Source organism: Triticum aestivum, chromosome 3B, assembly GCF_018294505.1.
Source record: "Triticum aestivum cultivar Chinese Spring chromosome 3B, IWGSC CS RefSeq v2.1, whole genome shotgun sequence".
Lineage (NCBI taxonomy): Eukaryota > Viridiplantae > Streptophyta > Magnoliopsida > Poales > Poaceae > Triticum > Triticum aestivum.
The window spans coordinates 541,888,503-541,904,780 of record NC_057801.1 but is presented as its reverse complement, the minus strand read 5'-3'; positions in this window follow the sequence as shown (position 1 = coordinate 541,904,780).

Genomic DNA, 16,278 nt, shown 5'->3' with positions numbered 1-16,278 from the left:
GACTTAGTCCAACGATGCGTCGGTTGCCAGCTCTTTGCTAATCAAAGCCACATGCCACCCACCGCCCTCAAAACTATACCCATCACCTGGCCGTTCGTGGTCTGGGGGCTTGATATGGTTGGACTCCTTAAAGGGGGAACCCACAAGCAAAAATACCTATTGGTCATGGTGGACAAATTCACCAAATGGATAGAGGCCAAGCCAGTTAAAACGGCAGAATCCGGACCCGTGATAGACTTCATATCCGGGGTAGTACACCGTTATGGTGTCCCGCATAGCATCATCACTGATAATGACACGAATTTCACAGCCGACGAGGTTAAACTCTGGTGCAAAAATATGGGCATCAAGCTCGACTACGCTTCAGTCTATCACCCCCAAACTAACGGTCAAGTCGAACGAGCAAATGGTCTAATCATGAGCGGCATCAATCCCAGATTAATGCGGTCCCTCATGGAATCTAACACGCACTGGGTAGAGGAGCTCGACTCCGTACTCTGGGGGCTGTGGACCACGCTGAACCGCACTACCAGATTCACACCATTTTTTATGGTGTACGGCGCAGAGGCAGTTTTGCCCTGCGATATAATTCATGACTCACCTCATGTGCGCATGTACGAAGAAAGAGAAGCCGAGTTGGATCGGCAGGACAGTTTGGACGCCTTAGAGGAGGAGCGGGACATGGCAAAAGCTCGTTCCGCTTTCTATCAGCAGCAGGCTCGAAGATATCAAAGCAGAGAAGTACGAGCCAAAACTTACAATGTTGGCGAGCTAGTTCTACTCCTGCCGGACAAGAAAAAGGACAAACTTAAGCCCAAATGGGAAGGTCCCTTCATCATCGACCAGGTCCTGACCGGCGGAGCATACCGTCTACGTAACGCATCTGACAACCGACTCGAGCCGAACCCATGGAACGCAGCTTGTCCCCGAAGATTCTACGCCTAGCGCTGGACTCAGAGTTCGTCTCCTTCCTCCGTCCACCTTTTATATTTTCACTGTCTTTTGTTCCCCTCCTTCTTCCCCCTTTTTAGTAAAAGCCTTTGAGGGCTGATCTGTGCATTGTTCGCACACACTTGATGTGCTACTCGCACTCATTATACCCGGGGGCTTCTTTAACAGAAGCTTATTTATACGGGCTTCATGCCCAACACATGTGTCATACTTCCGCATGTACCTTTTATTCACCATTATATGCATCGATATGACTTAAGTTTTGGCCAAGCTGGGTTGCCTGGCTCCTGTGCTTACCCCTATGTTCCCGATTGTTCGGCTAGGAGGTAAAGGGAGCACCTCTGCGATTGTTACTGCCGGGTCAGCCAGATGTGTACCTCAGACTGGGTGAAGCCAAAAGCTAGCGTTCTTAAGGGAATATTCGGTCGGTGACTTGAAAGATGATCTATTACTTATTTATTTATCTGCCCCCAGATGCTTTTTCTGCTCTCTTCGCAGTACGGACATGCACCTTAGGACATGCCTCCTAGGGAAAGGAACCCCTAACGGAACTATTCTCCCTGGAAGATGTTTCTTACTAACCATGTAATATAACATAACTAGTTGGGCACTTCTCTGATAAAGCACTAATGACCCCTACGCCTGGTCTCCATGCATGCCCCGGTTTTTATATAATCGTTAGGGTATTCGGACACACTCCGGACTGTTGGGTCCCGAGGTCGAAGCGAAAAGGTCCGCAAAGAAAAACGATCTACAATCCGGCTAGAAGGCATTTTACATGTCATTTTAAAATTACATTGTCAAATTGACTGATTGAACTCCTCTTCAATCCCATCTAACAGGCTGTCTAGTTTACAGCCCCGTTGGGAATATTTCGCGGCCAACTCTACTTGGCCGTACATTAAGCTCACAGGGATCTCCTTCCCATCAGGCCCCACAGGTCCGACCTCGGCCATGTGGTTTGGATCAGCCTTCGTGTACCGCATCTTCACCATGGCCCAGGCCTCTCTGGCGCCTTGACGGCAGGCCGATATCTTCCACAGACGGAAGCGCTGCCATACTCCCTGAAGCTTCTCAGCAAGCCCTCCAAGACCCTCGGGTAGGGAGACGGACGGCCATAAGGCCTGAATGACGCCGCTCATCGCCTGCCGAATACGTTCGTGCAGTTACAGCAGCTCGGGAAGAAGGTTTCCTGTGGAACCAGGCATTTCCTCCGCCGGACGACCCGTGAGCACACCTACAGACACATTTCTGTCAATCGACTTCCTCGCCAAACTCTTCTTTTCAAAAGAGTTTGCTCGAGCACTTACTGTAAATGCCGCGACGAAGCCGTCGATTCTCCTTTACAGAGTCAGACAGCTGGACCTGAACATCTTTTAGTTCTTCGCCCAGCTGGGTGTTGGCATCTTGGAGTTTGTTCCTCTCCTGCTGCACCCTCATAAGCACCTTCTCGCCGGCCTTCAGCTGGCGCAGCAGATGTTGCTTGTCCGGGTCCAGTCCGACACCCTCTGCAATATTATTGTCAGACTTACGCACACGCCGCACTTCATAAACTACTTATCTTTTCGAAGTATGTATTACCAGAGGGGGTATCTGTGGCTCCCCCTGCGGCGGCTAGCGCGGCCTCAAGTTGGGCCTTGCACTCTTGAAGCTCCTAAAATAGATAGGTATTCTTCTGTTGGAAATATGCCCTAGAGGCAATAATAAAAGCATTATTATTATATTTCTTTGTTCATGATAATTGTCTTTATTCATGCTAAAATTGTGTTATCCGGAAATCGTAATACATGTGTGAATAACAGACACCAACATGTCCCTAGTAAGCCTCTAGTTGACTAGCTCGTTGATCAATAGATAGTCATGGTTTCCTGGCTATGGACATTGGATGTCATTGATAACGGGATCACATCATTAGGATAATGATGTGATGGACAAGACCCAATCCTAAACATAGCACAAGATCGTATAGTTCGTTTGCTAGAGTTTTTGCAATGTCAAAGTATCTCTTCCTTCGACCATGAGATCGTATAACTCCTGGATACCGTAGGAGTGCTTTGGGTGTATCAAACGTCACAACGTAACTGGGTGACTATAAAGGTGCACTACAGGTATCTCCGAAAGTATCTATTGTTTTATATGGATCGAGACTGGGATTTGTCACTCCGTATGACGGAGAGATATCACTGGGCCCACTCAGTAATGCATCATCATAATGAGCTCAAAGTGACCAAGTGTTTGGTCACGGGATCATGCATTACGGTACGAGTAAAGTGACTTGCCGGTAACAAGATTGAACGAGGTATTGGGATACCGACGATCGAATCTCGGGCAAGTAACATATCGATTGACAAAGGGAATTGCATACGGGGTTGATTAAATCCTCGACATCGTGGTTCATCCGATGAGATCATCGTGGAGCATGTGGGAGCCAACATGGGTATCCAGATCCCGCTGTTGGTTATTGACCGGAGAGCGATCTCGGTCATGTCTACATGTCTCCCGAACCCGTAGGGTCTACACACTTAAGGTTCAGTTACGCTAGGGTTGTAGGGATATGTATATGCAGTAACCCGAATGTTGTTCGGAGTCCCGGATGAGATCCCGGACGTCACGAGGAGTTCCGGAATGGTCCGGAGGTAAAGATTTATATATGGGAAGTCCTGTTTCGGGCATCGGGACAAGTTTCGGGGTTATCGGTATTGTACCGGGACCACCGGAGGGGTCCCGGGGGCCCACCGGGTGGGGCCACCCATCCCCGGGGGCCACATGGGCTGTAGGGGGTGCGCCTTGGCCTGCTTGGGCCAAGGGCACCAGCCCCACTAAGCCCATGCGCCTAGGGTTTCAAGGGGGAAAGAGTCCTAGGAGGGTAAGGCACCTCCTAGGTGCCTTGGGGGGGAGGGAAACCCCCCTTGGCCGCCGCACCCCTAGGAGATTGGATCTCCTAGGGCCGGCCACCCCCCCTTGGCACCCCTATATATAGTGGGGGAGAGGAGGGACCTTCATACCTTGAGTCCTTGGCCTTTGGTTGCCTCCTTCTCCCTCCCCAACACCTCCTCCACCTCCTTATAGCTTAGCGAAGCTCTGCCGGAGTACTGCAGCTCCATCAACACCACGCCGTCGTGCTGCTGCTGGTGCCATCTCCCTCAACCTCTCCTCCCTCCCTTGCTGGATCAAGAAGGAGGAGACGTGGCTGTTTCCGTACGTGTGTTGAACGCGGAGGTGCCGTCCGTTCGGTGCTAGGATCTCCGGTGATTCGAATCACGTCGTGTTCGACTACATCATCCCCGTTCTTTGAACGCTTCCGCTCGCGATCTACAAGGTATGTAGATGCATCTATTCACTCGTTGCTAGATGAACTCCTAGATGATCTTGGTGAAACGAGTAGGAAAATTTTTGTTTTCTGCAACGTACCCAACAGTGGCATCATGAGCTAGGTCTATGCGTAGTTCTTCTTGCACGAGTAGAACACAATTGGTTGTGGGCGTAGATTTGTCAACTTTCTTGCCGCTACTAGTCTTATCTTGCTTCAGCGGTATTGTGGGATGAAGCGGCCCGGACCAACCTTACACGTACGCTTACGTGAGACCGGTTCCACCGACTAACATGCACAAGTTGCATAAGGTGGCTGGCGGGTGTCTGTCTCTCCCACTTTAGTTGAAGCGGATTCGATGAAAAGGGTCCTTATGAAGGGTAAATAGAAGTTGACAAATCACGTTGTGGTTTCACGTAGGTAAGAAAACGTTCTTGCTAGAACCCTACTTCAGCCACGTAAAACTTGCAAACAACAATTAGAGGACGTCTAACTTGTTTTTGCAGCAAGTGCTTTGTGATATGATATGGCCAAAGTTGTGATGAATGATGAATGATCTATATGTCATGTATGAGATGTTCATGCTATTGTAATAGGAATCACGACTTGCATGTCGATGAGTATGACAACCGGCAGGAGCCATAGGAGTTGTCTTTATTTTTTGTATGACCTGCGTGTCATTAAAGAACGCCATGTAAACTACTTTACTTTATTACTAAACGCGTTAGTCATAGAAGTAGAAGTAGTCGTTGGCGTGACAACTTCATGAAGACACGATGATGGAGATCATGATGATGGAGATCATGGTGTCATGCCGGTGACAAGATGATCATGGAGCCCCGAAGATGAAGATCAAAGGAGCTATATGATATTGGCCATATCATGTCACTACTTATATAATTGCATGTGATGTTTATTATGTTTTATGCATCTTGTTTACTTAGAACGACGGTAGTAAATAAGATGATCCCTTACAAAATTTCAAGAAGTGTTCTCCCCTAACTGTGCACCGTTGCTACAGTTCGTCGTTTCGAAGCACCACGTGATGATCGGGTGTGATAGATTCTTACGTTCACATACAACGGGTGTAAGACAGTTTTACACAGCGAAAACACTTAGGGTTAACTTGACGAGCCTAGCATGTACAGACATGGCCTCGGAACACGGAGACCGAAAGGTCGAACACGAGTCGTATGGAAGATACGATCTACATGAGAATGTTCACCGACGATGACTAGTCCGTCTCACGTGATGATCGGACACGGCCTAGTCGACTCGGATCGTGTAACACTTAGATGACCAAAGGGATGTCAAATCTGAGTGGGAGTTCATTATAATTTGATTAGATGAACTTAATTATCATGAACTTAGTCTAAATTTTTACAATATGTCTTGTAGATCAAATGGCCAACGTAGTCCTCAACTTCAACGCGTTCCTAGAGAAAACCAAGCTGAAAGACGATGGCAGCAACTATACGGACTGGGTCCGGAACCTGAGGATCATCCTCATAGCTGCCAAGAAAGATTATGTCCTACAAGCACCGCTAGGTGATGCACCTGTTCTCCCTGCAGAACAAGACGTTATGAACGCTTGGCAGGCACGTTCTGATGACTACTCCCTCGTTCAGTGCGGCATGCTTTACAGCTTAGAGCCGGGGCTCCAAAAGCGTTTTGAGAGACATGGAGCATATGAGATGTTCGAAGAGCTGAAAATGGTTTTCCAAGCTCATGCCCGGGTCGAGAGATATGAAGTCTCTGACAAATTCTTCAGCTGTAAGATGGAGGAAAATAGTTCTGTCAGTGAGCACATACTCACTATGTCTGGGTTACATAACCGCTTGACTCAGCTGGGAGTTAATCTCCCGGATGATGCGGTCATTGACAGAATCCTCCAGTCGCTTCCACCGAGCTACAAGAGCTTTGTGATGAACTTCAATATGCAGGGGATGGAAAAGACCATTCCTGAAGTATTTGCTATGCTGAAATCAGCAGAGGTAGAAGTCAGAAAGGAACATCAAGTGTTGATGGTCAATAAAACCACTAAGTTCAAGAAAGGCAAGGGTAAGAAGAACTTCAAGAAGGACGGCAAAGTAGGTTGCCGCGCCCAGCAAGCAAGCTGCCGGGAAGAAGCCAAAGAATGGACCCAAGCCCGAGACTGAGTGTTTTTATTGCAAGGAAAGTGGTCACTGGAAGCGGAACTGCCCCAAGTACTTAGCGGACAAGAAGGCCGGCAAAACCAAAGGTATATTTGATATACATGTAATTGATGTGTACCTTACCAGTAATCGTAGTAACTCCTGGGTATTTGATACCGGTGCCGTTGCTCATATTTGTAACACACAACAGGAGCTGCGGAATAAACGGAGACTGGCGAAGGACGAGGTGACGATGCGCGTCGGGAATGGTTCCAAGGTCGATGTGATCGCCGTCGGCACGCTACCTCTACATTTACCTACGGGATTAGTTTTGAACCTCAATAATTGTTATTTTGTGCCAAGTTTGAGCATGAACATTGTATCAGGATCTTGTTTAATTCGAGATGGCTACTCATTTAAATCCGAGAATAATGGTTGTTCTATTTATATGAGAGATATGTTTTATGGTCATGCTCCGATGGTGAATGGTTTATTCTTTATGAATCTCGAGCGTAATGCTACACATATTCATAGTGTAAGTACCAAAAGATGTAAGATTGATAGTGATAGTCCCACATACTTGTGGCACTGCCGCCTCGGTCACATAGGTGTCAAACGCATGAAGAAGCTCCATGCTGATGGACTTTTAGAGTCTCTTGATTACGAATCATTTGACACGTGCGAACCATGCCTCATGGGTAAAATGACCAAGACTCCATTCTCAGGAACAATGGAGAGAGCAACCAACTTATTGGAAATCATACATACTGATGTGTGCGGTCCAATGAGTGTTGAGGCTCGCGGTGGCTATCGTTATGTTCTCACCCTCACTGATGACTTGAGTAGATATGGGTATGTCTACTTAATGAAACACAAGTCTGAGACCTTTGAAAAGTTCAAGGAATTTCAGAGTGAAGTTGAGAATCAACGTGACAGGAAAATCAAGTTTCTACGATCAGATCGTGGAGGAGAATACTTGAGTCACGAGTTTGGTACACACTTAAGAAAATGTGGAATAGTTTCACAACTCACGCCGCCTGGAACACCTCAGCGTAATGGTGTGTCCGAACGTCGTAATCGCACTCTATTAGATATGGTGCGATCTATGATGTCTCTTGCCGATTTACCACTATCTTTTTGGGGCTATGCTTTAGAGACTGCCGCATTCACTTTAAATAGGGCCCCGTCGAAATCCGTTGAGACGACACCGTATGAATTATGGTTTGGGAAGAAACCTAAGCTGTCATTTCTAAAAGTTTGGGGATGCGATGCTTATGTCAGGAAACTTCAACCTGAAAAGCTCGAACCCAAATCGGAAAAATGCGTCTTCATAGGATACCCTAAAGAAACTGTTGGGTATATCTTCTACCTCAGATCCGAAGGCAAGATCTTTGTTGCCAAGAATGGGTCCTTTCTGGAGAAAGAGTTTCTCTCGAAAGAAGTAAGTGGGAGGAAAGTAGAGCTTGATGAAGTATTGCCTCTTGAACCGGAAAATGGCGCAACTCAAGAAAATGTTCCTGAGGTGCCAGCACCGACTAGAGAGGAAGTTAATGATAATGATCAAGATACTTCTAATCAAGCTCCTACTGAAATTCGAAGGTCCACGAGGACACGTTCTGCACCAGAATGGTACGGCAACCCTGTCTTGGAAATCATGTTGTTAGACAACGGTGAACCTTCGAACTATGAAGAAGCGATGGCGGGTCCGGATTCCGACAAATGGCTAGAAGCCATGAAATCCGAGATAGGATCCATGTATGAAAACGAAGTATGGACTTTGACTGACTTGCCCGTAGAACGGCGAGCCATAGAAAATAAATGGATCTTTAAGAAGAAGACAGACGCGGATGGTAATGTGACCATCTATAAAGCTCGGCTTGTCGCTAAGGGTTATCGACAAGTTCAAGGGGTTGACTACGATGAGACTTTCTCACCGGTAGCGAAGCTGAAGTCCGTCCGAATCATGTTAGCAATTGCCGCATTTTATGATTATGAAATTTGGCAAATGGACGTCAAAACGGCATTCCTTAATGGTTTCCTTAAGGAAGAATTGTATATGATGCAGCCGGAAGGTTTTGTCGATCCTAAAAATGCTGACAAGGTGTGCAAGCTCCAACGCTCGATTTATGGGCTGGTGCAAGCATCTCGGAGTTGGAACATTCGTTTTGATGAGATGATCAAAGCGTTTGGGTTTACACAGACTTATGGAGAAGCCTGTGTTTACAAGAAAGTGAGTGGGAGCTCTATAGCATTTCTCATACTATATGTAGATGACATACTTTTGATGGGAAATGATATAGAACTTTTGGACAGCATTAAGGCCTACTTGAATAAGAGTTTTTCAATGAAGGACCTTGGAGAAGCTGCTTATATATTAGGCATCAAGATCTATAGGGATAGATCAAGACGCCTCATAGGTCTTTCACAAAGCACATATCTTGATAAGATTTTGAAGAAGTTCAAAATGGATCAGTCCAAGAAAGGGTTCTTGCCTGTTTTGCAAGGTGTGAAATTGAGCTCAGCTCAATGTCCGACCACGGCAGAAGATATAGAAGAGATGAGCGTCATCCCCTATGCCTCAGCCATAGGTTCTATTATGTATGCCATGCTGTGTACCAGACCTGATGTTAACCTTGCCGTAAGTTTGGTAGGAAGGTACCAAAGTAATCCCGGCAAGGAACACTGGACAGCGGTCAAGAATATCCTGAAGTACCTGAAAAGGACTAAGGAAATGTTTCTCGTTTATGGAGGTGACGAAGAGCTCGTCGTAAAAGGTTACGTCGACGCTAGCTTCGACACAGATCTGGATGACTCTAAGTCACAAACCGGATACGTGTATATTTTGAATGGTGGGGCAGTAAGCTGGTGCAGTTGCAAGCAGAGCGTCGTGGCGGGATCTACATGTGAAGCGGAGTACATGGCAGCCTCGGAGGCAGCACATGAAGCAATATGGGTGAAGGAGTTCATCACCGACCTAGGAGTCATACCCAATGCGTCGGGGCCAATCAAGCTCTTCTGTGACAACACTGGAGCTATTGCACTTGCCAAGGAGCCCAGGTTTCACAAGAAGACAAGGCACATCAAGCGTCGCTTCAACTCCATCCGTGAAAATGTTCAAGATGGAGACATAGAGATTTGTAAAGTACATACGGACCTGAATGTAGCAGATCCGTTGACTAAACCTCTCCCAAGAGCAAAACATGATCAACACCAGAATTCCATGGGTGTTCGATTCATCACAATGTAACTAGATTATTGACTCTAGTGCAAGTGGGAGACTGTTGGAAATATGCCCTAGAGGCAATAATAAAAGCATTATTATTATATTTCTTTGTTCATGATAATTGTCTTTATTCATGCTAAAATTGTGTTATCCGGAAATCGTAATACATGTGTGAATAACAGACACCAACATGTCCCTAGTAAGCCTCTAGTTGACTAGCTCGTTGATCAATAGATAGTCATGGTTTCCTGGCTATGGACATTGGATGTCATTGATAACGGGATCACATCATTAGGATAATGATGTGATGGACAAGACCCAATCCTAAACATAGCACAAGATCGTATAGTTCGTTTGCTAGAGTTTTTGCAATGTCAAAGTATCTCTTCCTTCGACCATGAGATCGTATAACTCCTGGATACCGTAGGAGTGCTTTGGGTGTATCAAACGTCACAACGTAACTGGGTGACTATAAAGGTGCACTACAGGTGTCTCCGAAAGTATCTATTGTTTTATATGGATCGAGACTGGGATTTGTCACTCCGTATGACGGAGAGATATCACTGGGCCCACTCAGTAATGCATCATCATAATGAGCTCAAAGTGACCAAGTGTTTGGTCACGGGATCATGCATTACGGTACGAGTAAAGTGACTTGCCGGTAACAAGATTGAACGAGGTATTGGGATACCGACGATCGAATCTCGGGCAAGTAACATATCGATTGACAAAGGGAATTGCATACGGGGTTGATTAAATCCTCGACATCGTGGTTCATCCGATGAGATCATCGTGGAGCATGTGGGAGCCAATATGGGTATCCAGATCCCGCTGTTGGTTATTGACCGGAGAGCGATCTCGGTCATGTCTACATGTCTCCCGAACCCGTAGGGTCTACACACTTAAGGTTCAGTTACGCTAGGGTTGTAGGGATATGTATATGCAGTAACCCGAATGTTGTTCGGAGTCCCGGATGAGATCCCGGACGTCACGAGGAGTTCCGGAATGGTCCGGAGGTAAAGATTTATATATGGGAAGTCCTGTTTCGGGCATCGGGATAAGTTTCGGGGTTATCGGTATTGTACCGGGACCACCGGAGGGGTCCCGGGGGCCCACCGGGTGGGGCCACCCATCCCCGGGGGCCACATGGGCTGTAGGGGGTGCGCCTTGGCCTTCTTGGGCCAAGGGCACCAGCCCCACTAAGCCCATGCGCCTAGGGTTTCCAAGGGGAAAGAGTCCTAGGGGGTTAAGGCACCTCCTAGGTGCCTTGGGGGGGAGGGAAACCTCCCCTTGGCCGCCGGCCCATAGGAGATTGGATCTCCTAGGCTGCGCACCACCCCCCTTGGCACCCCTATATATAGTGGGGGAGAGGAGGGACCTCATACCTTGAGTCCTTGGCCTTTGGTTGCCTCCTTCTCCCTCCCCAACACCTCCTCCACCTCCTTATAGCTTAGCGAAGCTCTGCCGGAGTACTGCAGCTCCATCAACACCACGCCGTCGTGCTGCTGCTGGTGCCATCTCCCTCAACCTCTCCTCCCTCCCTTGCTGGATCAAGAAGGAGGAGACGTGGCTGTTTCCGTACGTGTGTTGAACGCGGAGGTGCCGTCCGTTCGGTGCTAGGATCTCCGGTGATTCGAATCACGTCGTGTTCGACTACATCATCCCCGTTCTTTGAACGCTTCCGCTCGCGATCTACAAGGTATGTAGATGCATCTATTCACTCGTTGCTAGATGAACTCCTAGATGATCTTGGTGAAACGAGTAGGAAAATTTTTGTTTTCTGCAACGGTACCCAACATCTTCTCCGTAAGATCCTGCATAACAAATGATCCTTAAATCAGTTATTCTAACTATTTTAAGTCTCGGGGGCTACTGGCATATATAACTATTAAAATTCCTCACCCGTATGTCTTTCACATACTGCTCCGTGGCTCTGGTTAGACCATCTCGAGTGGCACGGAGGTGCGCGTCTCCCACATTAAAGGCATTTAGTGCCTCCGGAGAGAAACACGCGTCACGAAGAACCATCTGGCGGCGCCTGTGATTCATGGTGCTCTCCACCTCAGACCTGGTGGCGGACAGCCTGTCGGCATCCTCCATTGGAGGAGCATCCGGCTCACGCCTTGTGTTCGCCTCCCCTTCTGGACCAGGCGTTGGAGCATGGCTGGCGGAGGCTTGATTGGCAACCTCTCCGGACTTCTCCTGGAAAAATCATGAGCGTTAATATACCTCCTAGGAATCTTTCCCTTAAAAATGACGGTGCGCCGTACCGTTGCGGCGACGTTTCGATTCATGCCGCACTCCTCTTCCGCCTGTTGGGCCGAACTGACCCTTGTTGGTCAGCCACCGCGGGTTCGGCTTCCCGCCTTAAAGGCGCCTCCTGCGGAGCACTGTTGGTATACGGTGGTCAGAAATGAGCATGGACCAAGTAATGGTGTCAGGACTCCGGTCGTAGTCACCTGGGAAGCTGGAGATAAACCGGGGTAGTCAGCCGTAATGGCGACTAGAGCATTGTCCATGCTAAGTTGGTGGAACACCCCGTCAATCAGCTCCACCTTTATGTCCGGATCCTCTTCAGAGGCCGGATCAAGGGATCGTCCTGGATCCTTGGGCTGTGGAGTCAGGCTTTGTATGCCCTCCACGTCCCGGCGTAGCTCCTGCGTCAAAATCACAAAGTGAGACGCTTAACTTTGGGAATATGGATCAGATAGATAAACGTCCGCTTACCCAGCTCCGAGGGTTATTCATGGAGAATCCATTCAATGACTCGTGCGGAGGAAGTCCTTCTTCTCCCCCTTGTACAAGCCGGACAGGATCTTCACCAGATCGGTGGCCGATCCCGGCCCCTTGCGGCCATGACGGGTGGCGTCATCCTCCCCGTTGAAATCCCACATGGGGTGGCCCCTATATTGGAGTGGCTGCACCCCTCGCATAATGCATGTGGCCATGAATCCAATCATGGTCAATCCGGAGTGGGCCAGTAACCTTATCCGGCCCATCAGATATTGGACGCTCCCATCATCTTCCTGTTGAGGGCTCCGCGGGCGCCAGCTCAGGCGTTTCTTCAGGGGAGCGTTGCTGAACTCCGGGAGGCCGATCCGAACTGGATCCGGCAGAGGGGCGTCTTCCATATAAAACCATTCCGAAGGCCAGTCTTTGGACGCCTTCTTCGGGGTTCCGGATAGATATCCGGTCCCGGTGATGCACCATATTTCGGCTCCGCCCACTTGATATATCGACCCCTCATGAGAACGGGGTATGAGGCAAAACAATCTCTTCCATAGTGCAAAATGGGGCTCGATGCCCCAGAACAGCTCGCAAAGAGCTACAAAGCCCGCGATGTGCAAAATGGAGGCAGGTGTAAGGTGGTGAAGCTGGAGTCCATAGAACTCCAGGAGCCCCCGGAGAAACGGATGTATGGGAAATCCGAGTCCCCTTATTAGATAAGGGACGAAGCATACCTGCTCTCCTTTGGAGGGATTGGGGACGCTCTCCACCTGCTTTCCACCCTTGTAGGTGGCCAGTCCGGCTCGAACCGGAACCATGAAGGCTGGGGGAAGATATCCCTCGGCTTGGAGCGTCACCAGCTCGCTATGCGGAACTGAACATCTCCTCCAATCTCCTGGCTGAGGGCTGGGAGCGCGAGAGGAGGAGCCGCGTCGACTATCCATGATGGAATGGATTTTTGTCAGAGGCGCTTCAATGAGTACTTGCGGAAGGAGGATGGTGTGATTTGGATCTAGATCCTCGCCTCTCTTATAGGCAGCTTATTCGCGCGGCTAGGGGGTAAAATGCAAAAATAACCTAGCTTTTCGCATTCATACGACACGTGGAAGAGGGCCATTATTGGACGTGGAAGCCAAGGAGCGCAACATTTATAAGGAAGCCGGACACTATTCAGCAGGAACATGGAATTTGAAGGAGAACCCGCCTTGCAACGCCGAAGACAATATGCGCGCCGGACTCGTCGTCATTGAAGCCTGGTTCGGGGGCTACTGAGGGAGTCCTGGATTAGGGGGTGTCCGGATAGCCGAACTATCATCATCGGCCGGACTCCAAGACTATGAAGATACAAGATTGAAGACTTCGTCCCGTGTCCGGATGGGACTTTCCTTGGCGTGGAAGGCAAGCTTGGTGATACGGATATGTAGATCTCCTACCATTGTAACCGACTTTGTGTAACCCTAGCCCTCTCCGGTGTCTATATAAACCGGATGGTTTTAGTCCATAGGACGAACAACAATCATACCATAGGCTAGCTTCTAGGGTTTAGCCTCCTTGATCTTGTGGTAGATCTACTCTTGTAATACCCACATCATCAATATTAATCAAGCAGGACGCAGGGTTTTACCTCCATCAAGAGGGCCCGAACCTGGATAAAACATCGTGTCCCTTGTCTCCTGTTACCATCCGCCTAGACGCACAGTTCGGGACCACCTACCGGAGATCCGCCGGTTTTGACACCGACAGTGGTTCTCATAATGAGGCAGAGATGTAGTTGATTTGGGGCCTTCTCAGGGATTTGGATGGGGACGTGGGGGAGGCGGTTCGTCACAGACATGGGGGTAGTGCTCGTGGGGTTGACATTTGCAGTCTGTCGTGGCAACCGCCCAGTGTATGGCGCGGTAGGTTGGCCTGGAAGAACCAACCATCCAAACGTAATTCTCTATAGGTTTTTTTACTCTCGCACTGATCCGTCTTGTGCAGGTGAACTTATTAGTTGCTTCTCCCACTTATATGTCTTAGAAGACGGTGATGATGGCGTTTTGTACTCCTTGACTGTGGGTACCGGGACTGGTGATTGACGTCTAGTTGAACTTACTAATACAAGGTCAGACTATGTGTGTCATGCTAATCTTTTAAAACAATTTTGTTTTTTTGGAAATGATTGTTCATGTCAACATAATCTTTGAAAGTATTTTTTACAGATAAATTAGTTTTTCATCAGTACAGGTGTGTTATATTTGTACTTCCAATTTTTTTTGTTTGCTTGAGGTAATTATTTTTATGTACTGATGGGCTTTCTGAACTAGGACTAGCAGAACCAGTCATAGCTTGTTTGAATGATGTTTTTGAGGTGTTCACGTGTGGGTTTGGTTACTCTGCCTTGAACTGACAAGTTAGAATTATCTGTACTGATGTACTATAAGAGTTTAAATTTTCTTTAACAAAGTTTTGCTGAGTTACTGGTCGACAGTAGTGTTGACGTTACATAAATCCAGATCAAAATTTTCAAATATATATGTGACTACATTCAAAAGGTTTGTCAAATGGTTTACATAATAATGTCACTGGTCCAGCTGGCACAAATCAAAAATTATATCGTAACTATAGTAGTGATCGAGAAATCGATGATAAAGCTAAATAAGTTTTGGTAACGACAGTGTTTCTGATATGATTCCTCATTGTGTACCGAGGTAAGTGAGACTACAAGCTTATTTTTTGAATTGACGCAGCAGCATAACCACTATGGATTCTTCAGTCTTGAGCTCCTTCTAACTGGCCCCAAATGTTGTCCCTTGTCGGCGTCCTTTCCTGCTTGAGCCTTGGCAGCTTCATCGTTAGTTTCAGTTTCCTCATCCCCAATACTGTCATCTTCATTGTCTTTGTCTAATTGGTCATCATTCTCGTCAAACTCTTCTTCTTCATCCTCTTCATTTGATTTTTTTGGAACTCTGGACCTTGCCATGTTTCTGTTCAGCGCCATCGACCTCCTTGCCCACTTTGCATGTGCGGGAATTATGTTCGTCAGTCCCCCCACACTTGCTGCAAGTGTAGCTGTTACGTGTGTCGTCTCCATTGGTAGAAGCCTGGGTAACTCCAATCTGCTTTTGCAGCTTTTGCTTGTTGACAATGGCATCTGTGCGGTGGGCATGTGCGGTAATTATGATTGGTCACCACATTGCAGAATCTGCATGTAGCGATCACGATCCCAATGGACCGAAGTCCCTGTGCTTAAGTGTCATCCCTGGATCGGTAATGCTGACACACACAGTACTCGAGGAATTATAGCAGAGTTCAATCGCACACTTATTACATTGAGGTCCTCATAAAGAGTATGACTACACAAAAATAATATGGCTGAAGGCCATCTAAACTAAATAACTGCGGAAGCATCGAAGGTAAATGAGTCCATCAACTCCAACGGCATAGCTGAGTGCATGACAACGACCTATCGCACCTTATTCGTCGTCTAAGAAGTCTGCAACATGAGACGTTGTAGCTGTGTAGGTCAGCACATTGAATATGCTGGCAGAGTTACACTGTAAAGCAAATGAATGCAATAACTACATCTACATGCAATATTTGGCTGGTGGAGGCTCTAAGTTTAAGGTTTTGCATAAAGCTAGTTTTTCCCTACAACAAAGGAATAAATTTATTTACTACTCCCAAGTTGTTCCAATATTTGAGAAAGTTCCTCCAACTCAAATCCCAATTAAACAAGTATCATCATTAAACCCAATTCAATTAATTAAAGAGTGATGAGATCAACAATAATATCCAATTCCAGATACTCAAGATGTCCATAACAGGAGACACGGCTAACCATGATTAGTTTATACACTCTGTAGAGGTTGCACACTTTTCCCCACAAGACTCGACCGCATCCATGATCGGAAGATCGAGACATAGTCTTTCTAAAGCATTAACTCTCTACT